We start from the raw sequence: 11,990 nt of genomic DNA, 5'->3' as shown, positions 1-11,990 counted from the left end.
ATCTTGGAGAGGAAGCCAAGGATGGAGAGCCCGGATTGATGAAGGGTGATGATCAAGAAAGGACTAGAGGTAATTGCATGTTGGTTAATGCATGGTTATCTCTTCTCTCTCTGAGTGGCCGAACCGGTTCTGTGTTTGTTGAAAGAGGAAGAAGTTGGTTCGGTTTTGGCTTCAAGTGTGGAGGCTTTCCTCTTCTTTAAAAAGGGGGAACAACCACTGTTTGAAGCAAGGAGAAATTTTGAGAGTGCAAGGCACAGAGTTCTCAGAGCTACCTGAGCTAACAGTTTTCTCTTCTCCTTCAATGTATTCTGTTTTGTAGTTTTTCTGTTTAATTTTGTCATGTCTTGAGTCTCATGGAAAAAGGCAAACAGTGAGGTTTGTAATGAAAAAGTCATAGAGCGGAAAAAGGCAGAGAGTGCAAAATTAAAAGAAAAAGCCATAGATGTCTTAGAGTTCCTTTGTTCATCTATGTTGTGTATCATGATTCTGTGGGAATCCCCTTGTAAGTTGGGTTAGCACTTTACAAGTTGTAATCAGATTGATTATAGTGAAATTCCATCATGTTTGTGATGGAGACTGGATGTAGGCTGCACTGCACTTAGCAGCTGAACCAGGATATATCTGGGTGCAATCTTCTTCTCTTTCTACTCCATTTCTGTTTTCTACTACACAGGAGCAAAAGCCAGAATTATCTCGTGCCAAGTGACGAGACAAAACAAAAAGTCTCGTGGCAAGGGACGAGACAAAACAAAGTTGCTCGTGTCAAGTGACGAGCAAAAACAGAAAAGTCATCTCAGAAGTTCAGCAAGTGTTAGCACCGAAAAAGGTGGCTAAGATTCAACCCCCCTTCTCTTAGCCACTGAAACCATCAGTATCGATCCCACGAGTATTAATAGACTAAGCAAGTAATATTTAACTAATTATTCTAGTTAGACAAGTGAAAATTAAGAGTTTTGAATATCAAATAGCATAGAAGACAGTGAATTAAAGAATGCAACCAAAAAACATGTGAGAAAGTAAGGTGAGAAGAGAGTTAAGGCTTTAGAGATATTTAGATTTCTAGATTGACAATCATTGTCAACTACCTTGATCATGCAAAGATTTAGTTTATGGAAAATCTTAAGTGACTGAATTCCAATTCCTTAGTAATTCAATATATTCTAGCCCAACCAACCGTCAATTCCTTGATCACTCAATAGTGTTAAAAGATTAAGCTCAAATTCTGATTTATAAGCCACATAATCCCCAAGAACCCAGAAATAATCTGATTATATATCACATATCATATTAAATCCAGATAATTGAAGAATTGCAAGAAAAGGGTTTCAAATTTTAATTCCAATTAATTAAGTTTTTCAAGATTCAAAAGAATTCAATTTAGATTAGTGTTATTTTCCAATATACTCTAATCCGTATGATGAAGAACGAAACCAATTCTTAAATATAAATAAATGTATTAATCAAGAGAAGAAGAACAAATAGTATTAATACATTCAAATAAACAGAACTTCTAACCTTAATAATGGAGGTTTATTGGCTCATGGTGCAGAGAAAATTCCAAAAGTGTAAAAAAGTGTAAACTGAAAGTGCCGAAAAAAAAGAGAAGCCCCCGGGACAAATTTTTTCTCCTTTTATATCAAATCCTAATTGATTTAAAAATAAAACTAATTCACCATATAATATCTTTTCTTTTTCTATTTGATGAAAAAAATCAAATAATAACTTCTGTTGTTAAGTGAGTGAGGGTGTGGGGACTACGGCCAATTCCATTGCCGGCGCTAAACGTAGGTGATGTGGCGTTTAACGCCACCCATCCAGAAGAACTTGCACGCGAATCCAAGGGCTAAGCGCTAAACGCCGGGTTGTGGCGTTTAGCACCACCTTGGCCGAATGGATGAGAGCTTTGGGGATTAGGCACTAAATGCCGGTGATGTGGCATTTAGTGCCACCTTGGCAGAAGTGAATAGTGAGCTTTTTCTTCAAGAAATTTTTCATGCCTTTTGCCCAAATGCTACCTGTAAACAACATAGTGCAACAATGACTCAAGGTAGCATCTAATAGGGAGTAAATCATCTAAATCTCTTAAGAAATCAACAATTCACTAAATAAATCACTAGAAAAATATATGAATGATGCTTACACATCACAACAGCAAACTTAAAATATTACTTGTCCTCAAGCAACTTAAACAACAGAATTCTAAAATGTGGGTTCGCTTAAGAGTTGAGTTCTGAATGAAGCTTATGTCTGTCTTATGAGTTAGGTTTAGCAACATTGTGATAATGACTGTTTCTTTACCTTTCACCGCTCCTTGAAAACTCGAAATTGCCGATATCTTAATAGAACTGGAACTCAGGTGATGTTATAAAATCTCACTTCTATTAAGTCTTGATCGACCCTTGAATTCCTTTCTTTAAACAGAGAGAGCTTTTCTGTTGACAACTCTAAGTACTCCGTCTCGAGGCGACTCTTGATAGTAAGCGTTTGATTGATAATGCCGGGCCAATTGGTCCAAGTTACCGGGTGATGAGGCACCTCGCGGATCTAATTACTCAAGCCTCTGCTTGACGCGGTTGCACCACAAGCATATAGCCGAAACTTTGATCCTAAACATTGATGTCCACAGCCTCTTTGAGCTGCTAAATTTCTTGTTTCAAGGTGACTTGTGTAACGGATTTTTGATCGATAATCCCAGACCAGTTAGTCTAAGTTACTGGGTGATGAATCACCCCTCAAATCTAATCACCCAAGCCGTCCTTGGACAATAGACACCACAAGCACATAATTGGGTCTCAGCCATTAATACTCAGAGCTTTGCAACTTGATTTTTCTTTTTGATTTTTTTATCATTCTTTTTCTTGTTATTTTTTTTCTCTTTTTTTTTCTTGTCAATTTTTTTTATTTAAGGATCAACCCCTTGTTCATTTTTTGAAGGTTTCATAACACTTTTCTAATTTCTTTTTCCTCAAGAGTCAGCATTCTCTTTTTTCCAAGGTACTTCATACATCAATCACTTTATGCAATCATAATCACAATTATGTACCACCACATGTAATATAACAAAACAATTACAAAATAAACTTAACTTCTAATAGAATAACACCACTTTATCTTTTTTTTCTTAAAGACATTACATGATACATCATTAAAATAAAAATATTAAACTAAAAACTAAGGAAAATAGAAAAAGAGGAATCATGCAAATGAATTGAAATAAACAGAAAATAGAAAATAGAGGCATAATATAAAGGAAAAGAAACATAAGGCAAGCATAAAAATAACTCAACCACCTCAATGATCATGGTGGCCATCCCCTTCATCCGGTTGTTCTCCTCGTGGTCTCGCAGCCTGCTTATCTCTTGTCTTACTTGAAAGAGGTTGAGGTGCTAACTTTCTTGCTCAGTCATAATCAGATGGAGAAGGACACCATGGCTATCTTGGTTCACCTTCATTTGCTCAAGAGACGCAGTTAATTGTTGTCAATACTCTTGTGGCAGAAAATAATACCCTTGAGGCATGAGGTATGGTGGAGGAGCTTGTTGTGCTTCTTCTTCAGCTTGGCCTCCTCTCTGAACCCTTTCATACTCAATTGCATGCTCCATTGTTTTCTTGGAGATCAGCCGCTTAATAGGAATGGAAAAATCATTCTCCATGTTCACCCTCGCAGCTTTACAGAGGCGGTGAGTAAGGTGAGAAAAGGCTAACTTAGCTTGTGTGGAGGGGTTTGAAGCGATGTGATAAATTTGTTGTGGAATTATGTCCTCCATAGTGCAGTCAAAGTGGTTGCTAGTTGGTTGAATGGATCATTGGATGAACTCCAACCATCCTCTAGCCATCGGCTTGAGGTCACTCCGTCCTAACCGAGGTCGCCCATCTGCACCCATCCTCCACTGAGCTCTTGAAGACAAATGTCTGCAAGTACCTGATCATATCTCTGCTCCCGGCTCATCCTCTCACTATAAGTGTTCAAGTCATGACTTGGGGGTGGCAGTTGGAATATTTACCTCACACTCCTTGGATTAAAATCAAGGACTTTTCCTCTGACATAGGTGTAGTAATCTTTTTCATTCACTTGCGAGCAATATCCCTGTATGTAATCCATGCATTACCATAAAATTCTTGGACCTTTAGTTGGCTCACTTCGGTGTGCGGATTACTCAACAGTTGCCAGTCTCTTTGAGCAATTTCGTGCCGAATGTTTGGATATTCGTCTAGCTTGAGGTCAAACTTGACTTCCGGAATCACTTTCTTTTTGCTTGTGATTCAGAAAAATGTTCCTCATGCAATTTAGTGTGGAACCAATTTGTATCAAACACCAATTTGTGGTGCCTTCTCCTTTCTCTTTTGTGAAAAAGATTCACCTCCCTTTGGAACCATTGATGGATCAAATAAACAGAGAGCTTGGCTTGACAACACCAAATTTAAAGGGTTGCTTGTCCCAAACAACAAGTACAGAAAAAATATAAGAAGAGGAGAAAAATAAAAGGGAGTAGTAGGTTAGGGACAAAGAACAAAAATAAAGGAGAAAAGTGGAGGGGTTTGAGGTAAGATGAAAGGAAAAAGGGACAAAAAAGGAGGGAACGTGCATATGGGGCTGGGAAGGTGTTTGTGGAAGAAGGAAAAGAAGAAGAATAAGAAGGAGTGGGGGTAAGGGTGCAAGAAAGGAATGAGAGGGAATGTTGTTGTAGGTGAGTAGGGAAGAGAGGGTAGCTCTATGCTCCAACTCCACTGGCAAGTGACATACTTTGTCATAGACCAACTGATATGAGAACATTCCGATAGAAGTCTTGAAGGCTGTTCAGTAAGCCTAGGGAGCATCATCAATTTTTCTAGCCCAATCCTTTCTTGAAGCACTGATAGTCTTCTCTAAAATCTATTTGAGCACTCTGTCAGAGACCTCCACCTGTCCACTTGTCTAAGGGTGATAGGGGGTAGCTACCTTATGTTGGACTCCATACTTCTAAAGAAAAGAATCTAGCTTTTTATTGTAGAAGTGACTTTTCCTATCACTGGTCAAGGTATTTGGGACACTAAACCTGTTGAAAATATACCTCTGAAGGAGGCTCATTACAACTCTAGCATCATTGGTGGGTAAGACCTGGTGCGGAATTTGAATACCACAAACTAACTGGCAAGTACACCGGGTCACCAAGTAATACCTCAGGTGAGTGAGGGTCGATCCTACGAGAATTAATGGATCAAGCAACAATAGTTAATTGATTATTCTAGTCAGACAATTAAAATTTAGGGTTTTAATAACAAATAATATAAAAACAGAGAATTAAATAAAAATAAACTAAAATTGGTTAAGAAAATAATATGATAAAGATAGTTAAGGTGTCAGAGATATTCAAATTTCTGGATTAGTATTTCTTACCAACTATTTTAATCATGCAAGATTCATTCCATGTTTCACCATAAGTGACTAAACCCTATTTTCTTAGACCTTTTTAGTCTCCTCTAACCTTCATCAACCGCCAATTCCTTGGTCACTTGATTTCGATTAGAGAGTTAAGTTCAAAACTGGTTCATAACCACAGGAACCCTAATTATCCAGAGCTAACAGGATTTTATGTCACATATCCCAATTAGACCATGTAATTAGCAATTCAGGAGGAATTTGCTTTCAAGCTGTTGTTCAAGTGAGACTCTCTAGAGAACCACAATCGAGCCTATTGTTCAAGCGAGACGATCCTTTAGAGATAACTCTTCCGAGATTCACAAGAACTCATGTAGAATAAAGGCCGACGACACGCACGATGTGTAGCGACGGCAACAGAAGGCAATCTGGCATTAATGAGTGGAGATGCTCTGGAGGATGAAGTTGACTAGAGGTCTTGCGTTACACTTAAAAGGGTTTGTGATCTGGGGTTTAAGCTGCCTTAGGGTTTTTTCGTTTGGGGTGAAGGAGGCGCGGAGTAGGTTAAGAAGGCGAGAGAAAGTGACTGCTTAAATCTTGGGTGTTTTTTTGAATTCCTATCAATTTCATCTCAATCAGATTTTTCGCCGTTTAGTTAACTAGCTAATGGATTTCAAATTTAACACTTTAAGTTATCGGATTTAAGAAGCCCGTTTCTCATTCTAATTAATTTATCCTTTTATATAATTAATTTATCCTTTTATTTAATTAATTCTAAATGAAGAAATGCCTTCTGTTTAAAAAGTAAGTGATTGTAAATGCGATGATAGATGGCAAATACGTTTTTTTTTATCTTATCTTCAAAACGAACTCGGTTATTACTTATATTTTAAAGGTGTTTGGTAGTTTATATAATGACTTATTTCATCTCGTATAATCATAAACTCAATAGCTCAATTATTCTTCTTTTCAAATGTTAGGAGTGAACAGTCTTCTCTGATTTTCGTTTATATCATTTTCCAACTACACATTCATCTAGATACCACCATTTTCAGTGGTAGATGCTAATTTTTTCTCCAATGTGTACACTCAAATATTCACTCTTCATAATTTTTCAACAAAGTAAAAATCTCCTTAATAGAATTTTTAAACCGATTTTTTTCATTTGTATGACCATTTTGGTTGTTTTATTCTGTATTTTTCGTTTTCGTTTTTTCTTGATTATTTCTGTTTTTATTAAGGAGAGACTATTTAAGGAGAGACTATTAATTGAGGTTAAAACCATCTTATATTATTGATCATTTTGCGTTTTTTTTATTCTAATTATTGTTTACGATATATTTTATTATTATTAAATTATTCCTCCATTATTGTAATGAATACAATATTTTTAAATTAAATTTTAATGTACAATTTTTGAAAATGTTTCCTTGAAACGGTAAATTTTTAGAAGATTATTTTTTCTTTTTAATTTATTAACTCTTTTGCTCATTTTTTATATCTTTCACCTATATAAATTAGGTGAGCAATGAGTTATTAGTACATTTTTAGTCTATTTTTTATGTTATCAGTTTTGTTGGTTTGTCATAACAATAAACCACATGTTTATCTAAAATTATTCAAAATTATTCAAAATTATTCAACAAACAACAAAATTCAGTTCAATAAACAAAGAAAAATCAGCTCAATAAACAACTATTATTAAACAAAGTTCACAGTTCAGTTCAATCAGTTCACACTTTACAGCTCAAAAAAATAAAATATTAGTAAATCACAAATCAGTATTTCAGAGACATGCAACAGAGCTTCAGTGACTTCACAGCATAGAGCTTCACAGTTTAACCAGTTTAATCGGTAGGTCCGAACCGATTTTTAGAACATTAGTATTTGTTATGTTCCTATAATAAAAGCTAGTTAGTACTCACTCCACCGAGTATATATAAAAATAAAAGAAAAAAAAGTATATAAGTTGTATTGATTATCCCAAAACAAATTTTTGGTGAATTACCTAATGTTTATGAATTTTTTTACTAAAAATATTAATAATGGCTTCACTTTTTATTTTTTCGATTATTTATGTTCTATTTAAGGGAAACAATAAATTGATTTTGTGGACGTTTTATATCATTGATTTTTTTCATTATTATGTTTGTTGTATGTGAAATATGTTATTCAAGTTCAATTATTCCTAAATTATTGTTTTGAATATAATAATCTTAAATTATTTTTCATTATAACACTTGTTGAAAATGTTTTGTTGAAGAGATAAATTTTTCAAAAATAATTTTTTGTTTACTAACTCTTTTGCTTCTTTTTTATACACATTTCAGACTATTGTTTTGGCATCTTTCACTAACAAAAATATGGTGAGTAATGAGTTAGGTGTATATTTTATATGTTTTGTATATTTTGTATATCTTTATTAGTTTTTTCTGTGGTTTGTCATAATAATATTCTTTATGTTTATCCTTATTATTAATTTTTATATAATGGTCAATTATTAGTGAATTTCGATATTATGTGACATATTGAATTAATATTTAATATATTCATTTTCTAATTAAAAATATTAATCCTAAACTATAAATATTTTAATACTTAGTTAAATAGTTTATCTCAAATTTTTATGTATGTTTGTTGTGTCCCTCTGCTGAGTACTAATTAGTACTTACTTTATTGATGATTTGTAACCAACAAAATAAATAAATAAATAAGACCATATTTATCTAGAAACAAATTTCTGAATGAATTACATCATGTTAAAGAATTTTTTTTATTATACATATTACTAAAGAATTTATTCTATTCTAAGATGTCCCATATTTTTATTTTCTTTCTATGTTCTCTTTAATAGTAATTAGTTACTATTATATATTAGTTCATAATTATTACACTTAGGAATCCTACTTAAAAATAAAGTAAAAAAAAAATATCACATAACTCTGATGTGAATCATCTATACTCCTATAAATGTAAAGAACAAATAAATTTAACTTTTTTTTCTATTATAAATATTTTTTTATTATCTAATGCATACAAACTACAAAGTCACATATTTTCATTTAGAATAGAGGTTGAAAATTAAAGTTAGATGATATTAGTACTTTTTAGTTTAACAAAATTAAAATAAAATAAAAAAATAAAGATGAAAACTAAAAAAATAGATAGATCTAGAAAAGAAAAACGTTAAATTTTTTGTTATTATATATGAGAACAATGATTTATTTTTTATTATATTTATTTTTGTACCAAATAACAAGAATGTTAAATTTTATGTCCAATTTTAATTACTTATCTTACTTATCTATAGTTGTTTAAATTAGACTTTATAGTTATTGAGTCATGTTTTTTTTCAACAAAAAAATAGTTATGAAGTCATTTTCAAATTTTTTGTACAGGAGTACATAAATTATATCATAATTTTAATAATTAATATAAAATTTAAAAAATTAAATAAATTTATATTTATTTTGATTTCATTCAAGAGTGAATTATATGTATTCCTATGGTCAAGAAATAGACTTAATTTTTTCTATAATAAATAATTTTTTAATCATCTAATTTATAAAAAAGTCTCATTTTTTTATTTATCCATCCTAAAAGTTAAAATTTAAAACTAATGTTAATACTTTTTTTATTAACAGAACTAAAATAAAACACAAAAGTAAACTTTGAATAAAAATAAAATACAAAAATTGAATCCTAAATTATAAAAAGGTTATAAGATAAAAAATTACGTAAATATAATTTTTATAAGATACTCCATGAATGAACTTAAATAAATGAATATTATATGTAAAATGAATCCTGATATATTAATACAAAAATTATTTTTTGTAAATTTTAGAGTCATATTATAACTGCAATTATGTGGCGTCTTTTTTATATTAATTTTATATTTTACGTTTTGCTATGCATTTTATCATAAATTTTAATGTTTTTAGTTGTGCACTAATTTTACCATACATCTTATTTTTTACTACATTTCTTGTTTATAGTTTTTTTAGCAACAAAAACAAAAAATTTAATATATATGTTGTTATAAACTCAAACTATTTTTTAGATGCATATGAAACACAGTTAATTTTAACTTACTTGACACATTTGAAACACAATTATTTTCTTGTATTGAATATAATTTTATATTATAACCATACATTTTGACTATTTGTTATGTCATGCGGATAAAATACCCTAAGTTACTTAACATTATTTTAGTGTTAAACAAGTTGTATCATATTAATTATTAAACCATATCTTTGGTGTATAATAAATATGGATAAAACCTGAATTCTAAAGCCACGAGATAGCATAGAATATAGACGAGGACTTAATAAGTTCCTAGACTTTGCATTTGCGAATGCATCGTCAAATGACATGATAAAGTGTCAATGTCCTCAATGTGGATTTCAATTTATGCAAACAAGAGAGGATGCGTACGACCACCTGTTGATAAAGCCATTTCCCCTGGATATACTTTGTGGTTGCGTCATGGTGAAAAATCAGCTGAGGAGAGCTCTATTTGCACACCGATAGTTGAGAAACCTACAACCAAGGTGAATCCAAATTTTCAAATGGTGCACGAGGCATTTAACTTCACAGTGCTTGATGGAAGTGAAGAGACCACAACGGGCGAACATGTAGAAGACAATGATCTGGAGTTTCCGTACTTGTACAATGGTCCAAGTCGTGAGGTACAGGATTTTACCAATATTCTTGCGGATGGAGCGGAGGAATTATATCCCGGCTGCTCGAAATACTCAAAGTTGTCTTTCCTAGTGAAGTTTTATCATATTAAGTGTATGTGCGATGTGAGTGACAAGGCTATGTCGATGATTCTGGACTTATTACGGGATGTATTTGAGCAAGCCAAACTCCCGTCCATATTGTATGAAGCCAAAAAATCTATCCGAAAGTAAGGGATTGAATACAAAAAGATAGATGCATGCCCGAATGATTACATGTTATATCGGGGTGATGATGAGGACGCGACCAAGTGCAGGCAGTGTGGGACTTCACGATGGAAGCAAAAGGAACGAAAGTGTTTTGTTACAAAACTCAAAATACCTGTCAGGAAAAACAAAAAGCCTCTCCCAGAAAAAACTCTCCGTTACTTTTCTCTTATACTACGACTACAACGGTTATTCATGTGTAAAAAAATTACAACTGACATGTTATGGCGTAAAGAGGTTGATAATAATGATGGGTACTTGAGACATCCAAGGGACGCTGAAGCATGGAAAGAATTTGATGCAAAGTATCCATTTTTTTTAACGATCCGTGCAATGTTCGTTTAGTTTTAGCTAGTGACGGATTTAATCCTTTCGAAAATATGAGTACAAAGTATTCCATTTGGCGTGTGATTCTTATTCAGTATAATCTTCCTCCATGGCTTTGCATGAAACATGCATCTTTTATACTATCTATGATTATTCTCGATCCTAAAATTTCTGGTAATGACATAGATGTTTTATTTGGAGCCCTTGATGGATGAGTTGAAGCAACTGTGGGATGGCGTTGAAACTTATGATGCTAATATGGGGACTGCTTTCAAGATGCGTGCGGTGCTAATGTGGACTATTAGCGATTTTTCAGGTTTGAAAAATTTATCTGGGTGGAACACGTACAGTGGGTTAGCATGTCCCACATGTAACGTGGATGCTAAGGCTCAGCGACTAACATTCAGTCAAAAATGGTGTTACATGAGTCATCGCCGCTTCTTGAATCAGGGTCAAAAATATAGAGTAGACCGGAATAGATTTGGCAGACAAGCTTAACATGCAAGTATTCATTTGGGAAGAACTCAACTTTGACAGCCAAAAGAAGACGCATTGGTGAAGATGCAGATCAAGATTACTCTTATTGGAAAAAGAGGAGTGTGTTCTTTGAACTCCCGTACTAAAAGGATCACATGTTGCGTCATAACCTTGACGTGATGCAAATAGAGAAAAATATTTGTGACAATATGGTTTTCACTATCTTAAACGATAGCGTCAAATGAAAAGACAATCTTAAAGCTCGCAAAAATTAACAAAGCATGGGCATAAGGCCTGAATTGTGGTCATATGAAGGTGGTAAATATCCTTCAGCAATCTTCACAATGTCGAATTCACAAAAGGATGTATTCCTGAAGACTCTTCAGAACGTGGTCTTTTCAGATGGTTACTCGAGTAGTATTTCTCATTGTGATGAATGCATTGCCGAGTCTGGTGTCGACTGTGATTGTGAATTTGTCTTCATTTTTTTGAGAACTCTGTGGGAAAGCTATAAACCCTATGCAGCTTGGTGGCCTTCAGAATCATGTTGTGCAAACTCTATGTCAGATGGAAATGATTTTTCTTCCATCCTTCTTCACTGTCATGGTTCACCTTACGGTGCATCTCGCTGATGAACTAAAACTTGGTGGCCCGGTACATTATCGGTGGATGTATCCAATAGAAAGGTTAGCTTGCTACTAAACGCCTTTAATACATTTGTTTTGTCTCATTACGTATATACTAAGTGTTATGTCCTATTTATATAAAAGGTATCCAAGACGATTGAAGCAATACGTATGAAACAGGGCACAAGCAAAAGGCTCAATTGCGGAGGGCTATTTATCTGAGGAGATTTTTACATTCTATTTTAGATT

This window comes from Arachis hypogaea, chromosome 10, assembly GCF_003086295.3.
Source record: "Arachis hypogaea cultivar Tifrunner chromosome 10, arahy.Tifrunner.gnm2.J5K5, whole genome shotgun sequence".
NCBI classification, from domain to species: domain Eukaryota; kingdom Viridiplantae; phylum Streptophyta; class Magnoliopsida; order Fabales; family Fabaceae; genus Arachis; species Arachis hypogaea.
Note: the sequence above shows the minus strand (reverse complement) of the source record.